The sequence below is a fragment of the Antechinus flavipes genome, chromosome 2 (assembly GCF_016432865.1).
Source record: "Antechinus flavipes isolate AdamAnt ecotype Samford, QLD, Australia chromosome 2, AdamAnt_v2, whole genome shotgun sequence".
Taxonomy (NCBI): Eukaryota; Metazoa; Chordata; class Mammalia; order Dasyuromorphia; family Dasyuridae; genus Antechinus; species Antechinus flavipes.
In genome coordinates, this window is record NC_067399.1 from 555,264,082 (window position 1) to 555,278,241 (window position 14,160).

The following is a 14,160-nucleotide window of genomic DNA, read 5'->3' on the forward strand; positions in this document are numbered from 1 at the left end:
CCTTTTCATGATAAATTTCTATAATTAGGGTTTGAAAAATTGAAAGCGTGTCTGCAAATTAAAGCACTTCAGCTTGTAAAATGGAACCAGATTCTAAAGATTTAAGGCACATAAGCAATTATTACTGAAATACCCAAGTTATCTGAATAGAATATAAATATTAAATATCTTCCATGATTTTCTTTAACTTGTAGCCCCTCCTAAGAGGGGGATTAGAAAAGGATGTATGACATACAGTTTTGAAAATTGGATTAAGCACTTTATATGAAAAGTTGCGAAGATAATTATGAAAAGGGTGAAATTATTTTCTCATTTGAAGCATCGACCTGATAATTTTAAGAAAAAAAAAAAACACTTCATTTTCCAATTTAAATTCTTTGAAGCTTCAGGTGAATTATGAATTCTTAATTTGATATTCTTTTTATTACTCTATTAATAAAATCAGAACCAATAAGGTTTCAGTTAGAGAGTTGTATTAAATTATATTGAATTTGTATTAAGACTCTCTAAATGCTTTTAGAATCTGAGAGAGATCTGGAAAGAGGAGTCCCTTTTAGAATTGCCCTGAAAATGAGGTTAATCTCAGAAAGAAGGGAAAATATTTTCAGAGACCAGACAATTACTAGATCTATATGAGACTTAAAAGAAGTATGTTCATTAAATGAAGATTAATATTAAATGGACATTCCAATTGTTTGGTGATGAAGAGAGCCATCTACACTCAGAGAGAGGATTGCGAAAACTGAGTGTGGGTCACAATATAGCATTTCATTGTTTTTATTGTTGTTTGTTTGCATTTTATTTTGTTTCTCTTTTTTTTCTGGTTTGATTTGATTTTGTGTGTGTGTGTGGCAAGATAATTGTATAACTATGTATGCATATATTAGTTTTAACATATATTTCTACCATGTTTAACATGTATTGTATTACTTGCCACCTGGGGGGGGGAGGTGGAATTGAAACACAAGGTTTTACAAGGGCTAATGTTGAAGAATTGTTTAATTGATTAAAAAGCTTTAATAAAGAAAAAAATAAAAATAAAAAAGTATTAAATGGACATTAGTGATTAAGCTATTGAAAATTATTATCATGTTATTATCATGTTGCCTTGACTTCACTGTTTTATATTTATATTTATTGAGTTTATTGACAACCATGATCAAAAATTGGCTTTTGTTACTTTATGATAAAAATAATTCATTATATTTATGGCAACAGTGTACTTGTTTTCTAAAGTGTTATGAGATAATGGGAAAAATTTGCAACTAAAATGACCTTATTTCTACTATTTAAGTAGTAATTAGTAATTAATTAGTAAAGTACTATTTAAGTAGTAATCATATCAAACTTTAAACAAAATATAATGAAAATAAATCCATTGATTCAGATTTTTTAAATGAACTATCTTTGGGATCTTAATCCAGCTTTATTCCTTCTGCAATAAAACTTTCTGCTGATATAAGTTAAGTTTAAAGAATAGGTGAAGGAAGAAGAGAAGGAAGGAAAAGCTCTTAATATACATGTATAAAATTCAGTAAAATAAATTCTTACATTAGCTATATCAAAAATTAATGTCTCTTTTTGTATTTTGAGTTCATTATCTCTCTGTCATGAAGTAAGTGGCATGTTTTACCTTCATCCTTTTGGATGATCATTGCACTAATTAAAATTCTATATTGTTTTAAAATTGTTTTTCTTTTAACATTGTTATCATTATATGTTGTTCTGTGTTTTCCTCACCTCACTCTGCCTCAATACATAAAGATTTTCCCAGCTTCTTTTAATATTGTTCACTTTATTATTTCTTATGACACAAATTTTTGAACTCAAGCATAGCATGTCATATTTATTCCTATCAAATTTTATTGCATTAGGGCCCATCATTCAAGCCTACTGAGACATTTTTAGAAATAACTCTGTCATTCAGCATAGTAACTATCTCTAAGTTTTCATTATTTTAAAATTTGACAAGCAGCTCAACCTTATATTCAACCATATCATGAGGAGAAAGTGCTAAATTAGAAAGTACCATCACATGCATAGACCATAATTTCTTTTGTATTTTCTTAATAGGAAGGCAGTCCCCTAGTTTCTAATATTTGACTACCACAATATAATTACTATAATTTTTTTTTTGCATAGAGGAATATTTTCTTCTTTGTTTAATTTCTTTGAGATGTAAGTATGGTAGTGATATATAGGCCATTGCATGGGCCTTTGAGGTCATAGTTCCTATTGCTTTCCAGAATGACTTGAAAACATTTCCCTCATTCTTATAAGAGGGAATATCTTAATCATATAAAGAAATGAGAAGCAAAATAAACATTGAATAGCTCTATCCTTTCCATGTTTCTATCAACTTATAATTTTTGTTGATGGCTCTTTTGTTACAGATAATTTGAGCTCATGATGATGGAAGCATGTTTTAGTTTTATTTGTGCAAAGTTAGGTCACTAAAATAAAAATATAGTATGAGTGACCACCATATTTTAATCTTGCTCAATCTTTAGGGTATTTTGCTCAGACTATAGGAGAGTACTACTCCTATCTTCTGCAAAATAGTCCCATCACCTCAGAACAAATCTCATCAAACCAAAGATATTGTAATGGGAAAGACCTGAGATGACATTATCCTATTTCATCACTATAGTTGGGATTGATTTGCAAATTATTAATTTGTTCTACAACTGTTTATAAAGGAGATTAGGTGACCCACTGGAGTCAAGCCTGGAGACCAGAAGACCTGAATCCAAATTCAACCTTAGACATTTTTTGCTTCTGGGCAAGCCACTTTATGCTGTTTGCCTCATTTTCCTTATCTGTAAAATGATCTGGATGAGGAAAAGGTCTACCATTCTAGTCTCCTTCAAACAATCACCAAATGGGATCAAAAAGAGTTAGACAGATCACTAGGAGAGAGGGTCAGCTTATGCTTCAAATACAGCTTAACTTTGTGGATTTCAGCAGTGTAAGTCTTTTTCCTTTTTTTTTTTTTTTAACAATTGCAAAACCTTTTATTCCAAATTTTCCCCTCTTTCTCCCCTCCCTCCTTCCCCACCCCCCGCAGATGGCAGGTAGACCAGTACATGTTAAATATGTTAAAATATATCTTAAATACAATATATGTATACATTTGCTGCACAAGAAGAACTGGACTTTGAAAAAATGTACATTTAACCTCTGAAGGAAATCAAAAATGCAGGCAGACAAAAATAGAGGGATTGGGAATGCTATGTAGTGGTTCGCACTCATTTCCCAGAGTTCTTTCGCTGGGTGTAGCTGGTTCTTTTCATTATTGAACAAATGGAACTGATTTGGTTCATCTCATTTTTGAAGAGGGCCACGTCCATCAAAATTGACCATCATATAGTATTGTGGAAGTATATAATGATCTCATGATCCTGCTCATTTCACTCAGCATCAGTTCATATAAGTCTCTCCAAGTCTTCTGAAATCATCCTGCTGGTCATTTCTTACAGAACAATAATATTCTATAACATTTATATATCACAATTTATTCAGCCATTCTCCAATTGATGGGCATCCACTCAGTTTCCAGCTTCTGGCCACTAAAAGAGGGCTGCCACAAACATTCTTGCATTTACTAGTCCCTTTCCCTTCTTTAAGATATCTTTGGGATATAAGCTCAGTAACACTGCTGGATCAGAGGATATGCACAGTTTGATAACTTTTTGAGCATAGTTCCAAATCACTCTCCAGAATGACTGGATGTATTCACAATTCCACCAACAGTGTATCAGTGTCCCAGTTTCCCCACATACCCTCCAACATTCAGCAGTATCTTTTCCTGTCATCCTAGCTAATCTGACAGGTGTGTAGTGGTATCTCAGAGTTGTCTTAATTTGTATTTCTCTGATTAATAATGACTTGGAGTATCTTTTCATATGGCTAGAAATAGTTTCAATTTGTTCATCTGAAAATTGTCTGTTCATATCCTTTGACCATTTATCAATTGGAGAATGGCTTGATTTCTTATAAATTAGAGTCAATTCTCTATATATTTTGGAAATGAGGCCTTTATCAGAACCTTTGACTGTAAAAATGTTTTCCCACTTTATTGTTTCCCTTCTAACCTTGTCTGCATTAGTTTTGTTTGTACAAAAGTTTTTCAATTTTATATAATCAAAGTTTTCTATTTTGTGATCAATAATGATCTCTAGTTCTTCTCTGGTCACAAATTCCTTCCTCCTCCACAGGTCTGAGAGGTAAACTATCCTATGTTCTTATTTATTTATAATCTCATTCTTTATGCCTAGATCATGAACCCATTTTGACCTTATCTTGGTGTATGGTGTTAAGTGTGGGTCAATGCCTAGTCTGCCATACTAATTTCCAATTTTCCCAGCAGTTTTTGTTAAACAGTAATTTTTTATTCCAAAAGCTGGGGTCTTTGGGTTTGTCAAACACTAGATTATTAAAGTTATTGAGTATTTTGTCCTTTGAACCTAACCTATTCCACCGATCAACTGGTCTATTTCTTAGGCAATACCAAATGGTTTTGGTAACCGCTGCTTTATAATATAGTTTTAGATCTGATACACCTAGGCCATCTTAATTTTTTTTTCCATTGGTTCCCTTCAAAGTCTTGACCTTTTGTTCTTCCAGATGAATTTTGTTATTTTTTCTAGGTCATTAAAATAGTTTTTTGGGAGTCTGATTGGTATAGTACTAAATAAATAGATTAGTTTAGGTTGTATTGTCATCTTTATTATATTTGCTTGACCTATCCAAGAGCACTTAATATTTTTCTAATTGTGTGGTTCCACACAATTTATTTGTGTGTAAAGTGTTTTGTAGTTTTGCTCATATAGTTCCTGGTAAATCTCTTTCCTTATGTGGGTCATCTTCCCCTCTCCTCAGTTATATAACCATGCCTCTCTGGAGTATACAGAATTAACCATTCACAGCCCTTATGTTTTAAAATTCCTTAAGTTGAAAAGTTCTGCAACTTCTTGCTATTTTTACTCTACTCATAGAGACAACTTTTTTTCTTTTCCTATTTCTTCTTTTCCAAGTTAGATCTGGTCAGACTTGGTTCTTCACATATGATCTTCAATCCAGTTCCTTTGGTAAACAAGGATTTCAATCCAATGAGTAAGCATTATCTATATAATTTCAATATCAATCTCCTCAACAATCAATTTTCTCTACTATTGTCCATTTAATAGACTTTTCTTTAACTCTCTCTTCTCACCCTGTTATCCATTAGATCTATGTCTTAATCATAGCATAATACCACTCTTGCCTTCAACTTAGCCAAAGAGATTTTGTTACTATTGTTATAGGAAAGTACTGCTTTTTTTTTTTTAATTTACTTTCAAGGAATCCTGATCCAGGAGTATCTCTTGCACCTTGGACTGAAGAGACTTCAAAGAATTCATTAGGTTGCCCACCTGATATTCTCCAATCTGTACAAAGATTCAGATAGGGACAAGTTTGCTGGATCTGTAGTCTGAGGATCTAGGTCTGTTCTTGGCTCTGCTACTTATCTATGTAACTTTGAAGGCATCCTTTAACCTTTCTAGGTGTTTCCTTATTCTCAAAAAATGAAAGGGATTCCTCTGATCCAGCAATATAATTACTGGATTCATGACCTCCTAGCAAGGAAAAAAAGAGGGAAAGAACTTTTATGTACAAATATACATTTATGGTGACTCTTTTTTGTTGTTACAATGAACTGGAAACTGAGCAGGTGTCTATCAACTTGGAAATGACTGAACAAATTATGGCATACAAATGTTATGAATATAATGAATATTGTTATACTGTGAGAAATGAAGCGTGGGATGAGTTCAGGAAAGCAAGGGAGATTTGTCTCACTGATGCTGTGAGGGGAGTAGAACCTGGAGAACAAGATATACAATAAAAATATTTTAAAAGGAGAGAGTTGGTCAATAAATTTCAACCTCTTCAGATTTCCCTCACAAACAGAACAAATTTGTGCTTCAGGGTGAAGTACATTGGTGAAAAATCAAGAAGACTTTGGGCAGAACAGGAGTCCAAATCAAGAAGATCTTGATTTGGATCTGAAGAAAAACCCAGCCCCAGGATTAATCCCTGTTAAGTGTAAACACCTCTGGGCTAAGCTTCACAGAAACCCTGTGACTAATTGGGTTTGGCTGGAGTCTCAGCAGGAACCACAGAAACTTTCATCTCCCAGGCAGCTTGAAGAGTTGGGGGTCTGAGTTTGGTAAAACTGAGTGAACCTCAGCTGAGTAGGAATGTAATAGTGGTGGTGGTACAAGAATGCTGCTGGCTGTGGGCACTTACAGGAGCGTGGAACACTTCATTTGGTATTCTAGGTCAGAAAGGTGAATTGAAGTGAAGCTAGAAGCATCGTCCCCCCACTCCATGATTAGAGATGCTTATAGTAGTACTTCTAATTAAAAAAAAAAAAGAACCAGCAAAACAGAAAGAACCCAATCAAAGAAACTTACTATGGGAATAGGAAAAACTGGAATTCATCTTCAGAGGAGGACACTGAAATGAAAAAACAAAAGCTTCTTCTACTCTAAAGAATAATGTTAAATTATTCCTTGCCCAGAGAGAATTTATAGAACTCAAAAAAGAATTTAAAAATCAAATAAGAAACATTGAGGAACAACAAATGAAGAAACAAAGAAACAAACAAATAAATAAAGCTATCCAACAAAAACATTATCCAAAAAAAAAAAAGTTAACCAAGTAGAAAAAAACATGAAAATAATTTTTTGTTTTTGAAAATTGGAATTGGCAAGGAGAAGCCGGTGAGGATATTAGACTAACTAATAACAAATAGTACAGATGTACAAAATTGTGTTGGTTCTGTTTATTTTGTCCTTTATTGTTTCTTGCAAGCCTGTTCATGTTTTTCTAAGATAATCAAGCGTATCATGTCTTATAGCACAGTAGTATTGCATCATAATTGTATATCCCAACTTGTTTAGTCATTCCCCAATTGACAGAGAAACCCATAATTTTTAGTTTTTTGTCACCACAAAGAGAACTGCTATGGATATTTTAGCACATATAGGTTCCCTAATTCTCTTAGAAAACAGACCTAAAAGTGATATTGGTGAACCAAAGGGTATAGGTAGTAAAATAACACTTTGGGCAAAATCATAGGAAGCTCTCCAAAATGCTCTCTCAAAATTATCTTCTGATTTTCCTCCTTTACCAAATGACCTACAAAACAAAACAACTCCTCCACTCCCTCAAAAAAACTAAAAACCCTTTCTAAAACTATTTCTCTGTTTTTGAGGCTCTGTTGTCATGACTAATATTATAATGGGGGGGGAGTTGATGTGTCCATTTTATTAGTGGTTTAATTTTCTGTTGATTTGAAAGTGTTCATTGTACAGTTATTACCATAGGGTATTGGACAGTTTCTAAATTATGGAGCCACACCTTAAGTGCTGCCTATTGAGTCAGCTTTTTTTCTCTAGCTTATATAATTCTTTTAAATTGCTCCTGTGAAGATAATCTACTAGATAGTTTACTTTCTGAGAAGGTATTACCTTTTACTAGAATAATCCCTGCTTCTAGTTATCTGCTATTGGGATTGGCTTCTGGGGATCTGGTTGTGTCTGGAGTAATAATATAACTTTTCATTTCTCTGAAGTAAATGATTTGATGGTTCAGAGATCCAAATTCCACCTCTGACACCAAGTGTCACTTTAAGAAAGTCCCATCATCCCTGGGCTTCAATTATCTTATTTGTTTAATAAGGGGGGTTGGACTAGATGTCTTTTCGAAGTCCTTTCTAGCTCTTGAGTCATGATTCTATATATCCAATAGAAAGTCCTTTGATAAATCTAGCGAGACTGGATCTAACCACCAATTTATTTTTTTCAATAAATATTATTTTATAACATCTTCATTTTGTTTTATGTTCCTTCCCTCTAATCTCCTTTGCAGAAAGTCATCTCTTACAATAAAAAAATTTTTTAAAAAAGCTAACCAATATATGAAAAATGTCTGAAAATGCATTATGTTTTATAATCATAGTGCCCAGCCTCTACAAAGAAGTAGGGCAGGTGTCTTCTATATCTTCTTTAATGTTAAACTTGGGAATTATAATTATATTGCATTCAGTTTTGAATGTTTCATTGTTTTTCTTTTCATTAACAATGTTATATTCATCGTGCATGCTGTTATACTGTTTCTACTTCATTTGCCCGAGTTAAAACTTTCTCTCTGCTTCTCTGCACATTTGTAATTTCTTACCACAAAGTAATATTATCATATTTTGTTAAGTACTTACTCAACTAAGGACATGCTTTTTTTTTTTTTTTTTTTTTTTTTGCAGGTTTTTGCTATTACAGAAATGTTGCTATAAAAATTTTGGTGTGTTTGGGGCCATTTTTTGTTCATTCACTCCCTTGGTCCAATCCAAGTTTTTTCTTTAGCTAGGGAGCTACCAAAGGTACTATGTTCATTATTTTCATGTAACAAGAGGATCATCAGTGCTAAATACTGAATCCCAACAAGGTTTACTTCTGCCTTTATATTGTTGGGTGAAACATGAAGCCTTGCTATACTTACTGCTACCACTTTCCAAATGCTATTTCTTGTCAATTTGCTAAAAGACTTCTTTGAAATTGAGAATTTTTCCTGGAACCCCAGAAGAGGGCTCTTGTTTTCAAGCTATGTTGTATATATAAACTATTTTTTCTGAAGTTTTAGAGAATCCCAATGGAAGTTAATCATTGAATCATACCTTTATATCCAGAAGGGGGCCTTAGAGCTCCTTTCATTCATCTTCTATTTTACAGATGAAAAGACTAAGGTGTCATGTTCAGGTTAGCTTTCTGGAAGTTTCAGTATCAGCCTTGTTTTCAGCAGAATAATCACTATGAGAATAGTCAGGAATAGAGTCCAAAATCTTTATTATCTCTTTCACAGGCTGTCTCCTTTGCCCGAGTCCTGCTTGCTTTCTGGAATGGGTCTTGGTTTCAGTAGAAGTCAGGAGAGCCACCATGATGGTCTCTATCTTGAAGTCTCTCTCTGGCTGAGTTTGTCCCAGTTTATATCCTCTATTACAATTACATCATTACAGCATATTGAATATAAACCAATCATTAGAACACTAGGGAACCATTATTTGTAATGTTCTTCTCTAAAATATAAAGTTCTCTGGGAGTAAGTTTCTTGGGGAGCTTCTGAGAGCAGCCTTCCTTTCAGTTCAGAGTAATAATTACCTCAAATGCAGCTGGGAGTTAAAGTCCAAATCCTTTATTGTTTCTTCCAAAATCTTATCTCCTTCACTTGGGGCTCGGCTAGATTCTTAGAAGCCTATCTCTCTCCTTGATTCCAAGAGTTCTTGCTGCTAGTCCTTTGTCTCTTCCAGCTTTAGCCTCTAGCTCCCTCCGAGGCTCCAGCCAGCATAAAGATGGAATATGGAATGAATCTGATTCCACCTCCAAGAGGGGGCTTGTGGGCTTCTGACTTGTGAATCTCCCCGACTTGTGACTCTCCTGAAGTCAATCCAAATTGAGGCTCCTAGCTTATATATGCTCTCTATAGGTGTGAATTCTAATGTGTGAACTCTCATGTGTAATGTGTGAACTCTCTTAAAGGTGTGAACTCTAAAGATGTGAACTAAGTACATAAGCATTGTCTATCAATTCCAGTGACTTAACATTTTACTTCAACTTCTGGCCCATAACAATTATTTGTTGTAAGGTTAAATCAATCATACTGAACTAGAGAACTCACATGCTAAATTAGATAACCATTGTTTTATCAATTCCACTGAATTAACACCTTGTTATAGGATTAAGTTAATCATACTGAGCCTTAAGTATATTTCTCCAAAGTTTGTATCCTTTACACTAAAGTCCAGTGTTTATTTAAGATCATATAGATTGTAGCAACCAAGATTAAAGTGTTTGTTCCTAATTTTCTTTCCATTGTACCATGTTAATGTCATACATGAACTCTTGGGCATAATAAAGACTATTGAAAAAAGATAACCTATTTTTGAAAAGTTGCTTTTAGAGCTAGGGTATCCATCCAGAAGTCATGATCCAATATTTTCTCTCAAAAATTTTCTTGGTAGATATATACCCTCATCATGCCTCCTCTCCATTACATCTCACCAGGAATAAGAACATAAAGAGGTCACAAATCCAAAGATCTTTTCATTGTCAATGTCCCAAACTTATCACCCCAATCATCTCAAGACTTTCAGAATAAGAGTAGCTGATTATCAAAATATGGCAGGAAAATCTGATTTAGTGCTATCTTACTTGTCTGTGTACCATGTTTTATGTCCTCTGTAGCTGGAGTATTCTGATGTTTATTTGTAACACTGAGTTAAACTTCTTAAAATCGCCCTATCAGCATATCACCAGTTACTGCTTCAGGTATATTAAGCAATACCTAACACTCAATATTAATAGAACAACAGAAAGTCACTATGTTCTCTCATGCCTCCTCCACTAGGTAAAATAGTGACTCATCAAAATGAAAGGACACTTTGTTTATTACTATTATATGACCAAGTTATGGGGATTTTCCCAAGAGAGTTTGGATCCTATTTTCTCATATGCAATAGTATCATTCAAATTAAAAACATGAGTTGGCTCTTTGAAATAGACTTCCATATTCAGCAACAGGGCTATGATGTCAGATTCTTTGTTGTGTTTCTTAAAATTCCTGGCGTTCAGAAGAAGATGGATTTAATTAAAATGATAATTTCAAGAACTATTCCAGAAGGTTACAATGAAGGTGTGTGTACCTGGAAGGATAAGAGTGCAATAATAGATGACCTAATGTACTTAAAGTGCTTTGCAAACAGTAAATTATTATGTATCTATAAGCTATAATGTATGTCGCCCAAACTGTATTTGTTAATTGTTTACTATGGGATAAATCTAAGAGCAGAGCATATCAAAAAAGAAAAAGTAAAGCAGTACCTATTCTCAAGGAGCTTCTCTTCTAAGGGGAATACAATATGTAATTATAGAAGCTCATACTAAGTATATGCTGAGAAATTGGGATCTAGGACAAGAACTGGAAAGGCTTCTTTAAGAAAATGCTTGTTGTTTAATTGTTTTTCAGTCCTATATAACTTTGTGATCCCATTTGGGGTTTGCTTGGCAAATATACTGGAGAGATTTGCCATTTCCTTCTCCAACTCATTTTACAGATGAAGAAACTGAGGTAAATAGGGTTAAATGACTTTCTTTGAGTCATACAGCTAATTAATGTCAGAAAAATGAATCTTCTTCAATCCTGGCCAGGCACTCCATTCATTATGGCACCTATCTACCTTCAAGAATTTGAAGTTTAATCTTAAAGATAGTCATGAAAACTAATAGGTAGAGATGAGGGGGGTGCAGAGTGTTTTACACATAGCAGACAGCAAAGGCAAGGAGATGGAAGATAGTTATGTTGGAGGTATTGAAAATTGTCCAGTGTAGCTAGATCAGAGAGGGGAGTATAGAGAGGAATAAAGCATAAAAAGATTGGAAAGGTAGGAAAGGATAAGGTTATAAAGAGCTTTGAATGGAAAACAAAGAAGTTTATATTTGATTTTGGAGGGAGCCACTAGATATCCTTGAGCAAAAAGGTATTAGAATAAATTTATTCTTTAGAAAAATTGACTATTGAGTGAAAGATGGTTTGGTGTAGAGAGAGACTTGAGATGTAGAGACCAGTTAAAAAGTTATTACCATAGTTCAGGCAAACTATGAAGAACATGAAACAGAATTGTGACTGTACAAATGGAAATAAAAACAAGGTAATAAGTATTTAATAAGCACTTACACTATGTTGCACTAAGTACTTTACAAACATCTTCTTTGCCCCCCACAACAATCCTGTGAGGTAGGTGCTATTGATACCCACTTTATAGTTGAGGAAATTGAGGCAGAGTTTGATTGACTTGCCTAGAATCACACAGCTAGTAACTATTTGAAGTCAGATTTGAATTCAGGTCTTTCTGAGTCCAAGATAGTGCTCTTTCCATTTGCCAATACCTAGGTGTTTAGAGAAATTTAGGGAGGTAGTGGTTATTTGTATTTGTAATGATAGCTTTCGTATTTTCAATATATATGCAAAGATAGTTTTCAACATTCACCCTTGCAAAACCTTGTGTTCCAAAATTTTTTCCCTCCTTCCCCCCTACTCTCTCCCCTAGACATTAAGTAATCCAATATATGTTAAATATGTGCAATTCTTCTATATGTATTTCCACATTTATCATGTTACACACAAAAAAAATCAAATCAAAGAAGGAAAAAGGAGAAAGAAAACAAAAGGCAAGCAAACAACCAAAAAGGTGAAAATACTATGTTGTGATCCACATTCAGTCCCCATAGGCCTCTTTCTGGATGCAAATGGCTCTCTCCTTTATAAGTTTATTAGGATTGACCTGAATCACCTCATTTTTGAAAAGAGCCAAGTCCATCACAATTGATCATCACAATCTTGTTGTTGTTTGTTGTGTACAATGTTCTCTTGCTTCTACTCACTTCACTTAGCATCAATCTTTCCAGTAAGTCTCTCCAGGTCTTTCTGAAATCATCTTGCTGATAGTTTCCTATAAAATAATAATATTCCATAACATACATATACTATAACTACTTCAACCATTCCCCAACTGATAGACATTCACTCAGTTTCAAGTTCCTTGCCACTACAAAGAGGGTTGCTACAAACCTTTTTACACATGTGGGTCTTTTCCCCTTTTTTTATGACCTTTTTGTGATCTAGACCCAATAGAGACACTGCTGGAACAAAGGGTATGCAGAGTTTGCTAGCCATTTGGGCACATAGTTCCAAGTTCTCTCCAGAATGATTGGATCAGTTCACAAATCCACCAACAATATGTTAGTGTCCCAGTTTTCCCACATTCCCTCCAACATTTGTCATTATCTTTTCCTGTCATCTTAGCCAATCTGAGAGGTATACAGTGATACTTCAGAGTTTTTAAAAATAATCTGTTAATGTTGGTTTGTTTGTTTGTTTAGTGAGGCAATTGAAATTAAGTGACTTGCCCAGAGTTACACAGCTAGGAAGTGTTAAATGTCTGAGACCAGTTTTGAACTCAGGCCCTCATGACTTCAGGGCTGATGCTCTATCCACTGCACCACTTAGCTGCCTGGTTTATTTGTTGAATAAATAAATAAAATATTAAGGTTCAAATATACAGTAGCAACTTGTTAAATATTTAACAACAGAAGTATACAACTTTTAAATTTAATATATACTTTTAAATTTAATCTGTATTATTAACATTTTCTTCATCACTTTCAAAAGTGTGGACAACCAAAAATAAACAGAAAGTCAAGCTCTGATTTGTGGCATTTACTTACTTCCAAAGCATTAAGTTCACAATGAAAATTGAACCATCAGCTCAGAGAGCATAAAGCTCATGCTGAAAATTTAACCATCCTATCAGAGACAGTTTGAACTAGATGCAGCACACCTCTTCAAATGTATCTCTGGAGGTTCAAGCTAATGATTGGTGGATTTAAACTGAACATCTTATTGAATAGACCTTCCAAAGTTTTGTTTCTTTAGGATTTTTAAATTACCTTTAATGTATCCTAACTTTAGAGAGGAAAACATACTTAAGATCCCTGGCATGATGATGGCTGTAGTGCTGAAAGGTCAATAATTCATTTCATTAAATTTATATTCAGGGAGCAAAGGGAATGAGAAGATAAGGCCTTACTAGTAAGGATATTCTCAGTGTTACTATGATCAACCAAGTCCAATTTTAAGACCCACTGGTTAGAAAGTCCTCTTTTAAATGATCTCTAATGTAGCCTCCAGAAATCTAATGTGATTAGGTATCTTTTATGATCTATGTATGTAGATTTTACACAAGTAAATTTTATCACATATTGTATTACTAAAACCTATAAACTCCCTCCATGATTACATAATTAAATCCTAATACCTGTGGCTCCAAGATGCTGTACAACATGTGCAGTGGCAATACCCCAGTAAACTGTTTCATCAAACAGACTAAATTGGGTTGAGGAAACCATACAGGCCTCAAATCTGTCAATGAGCTAGGGGGAATTTCTAGTCCAAGCATGGCAGGAATGGGAAAAGAAAAGGGCCATATGAACAATTTGTTCTCAAGGCCATGAAATTGACAGTGGAGTGCTTAGAGCTTGATCAGACATCAAAGATACCAAGATT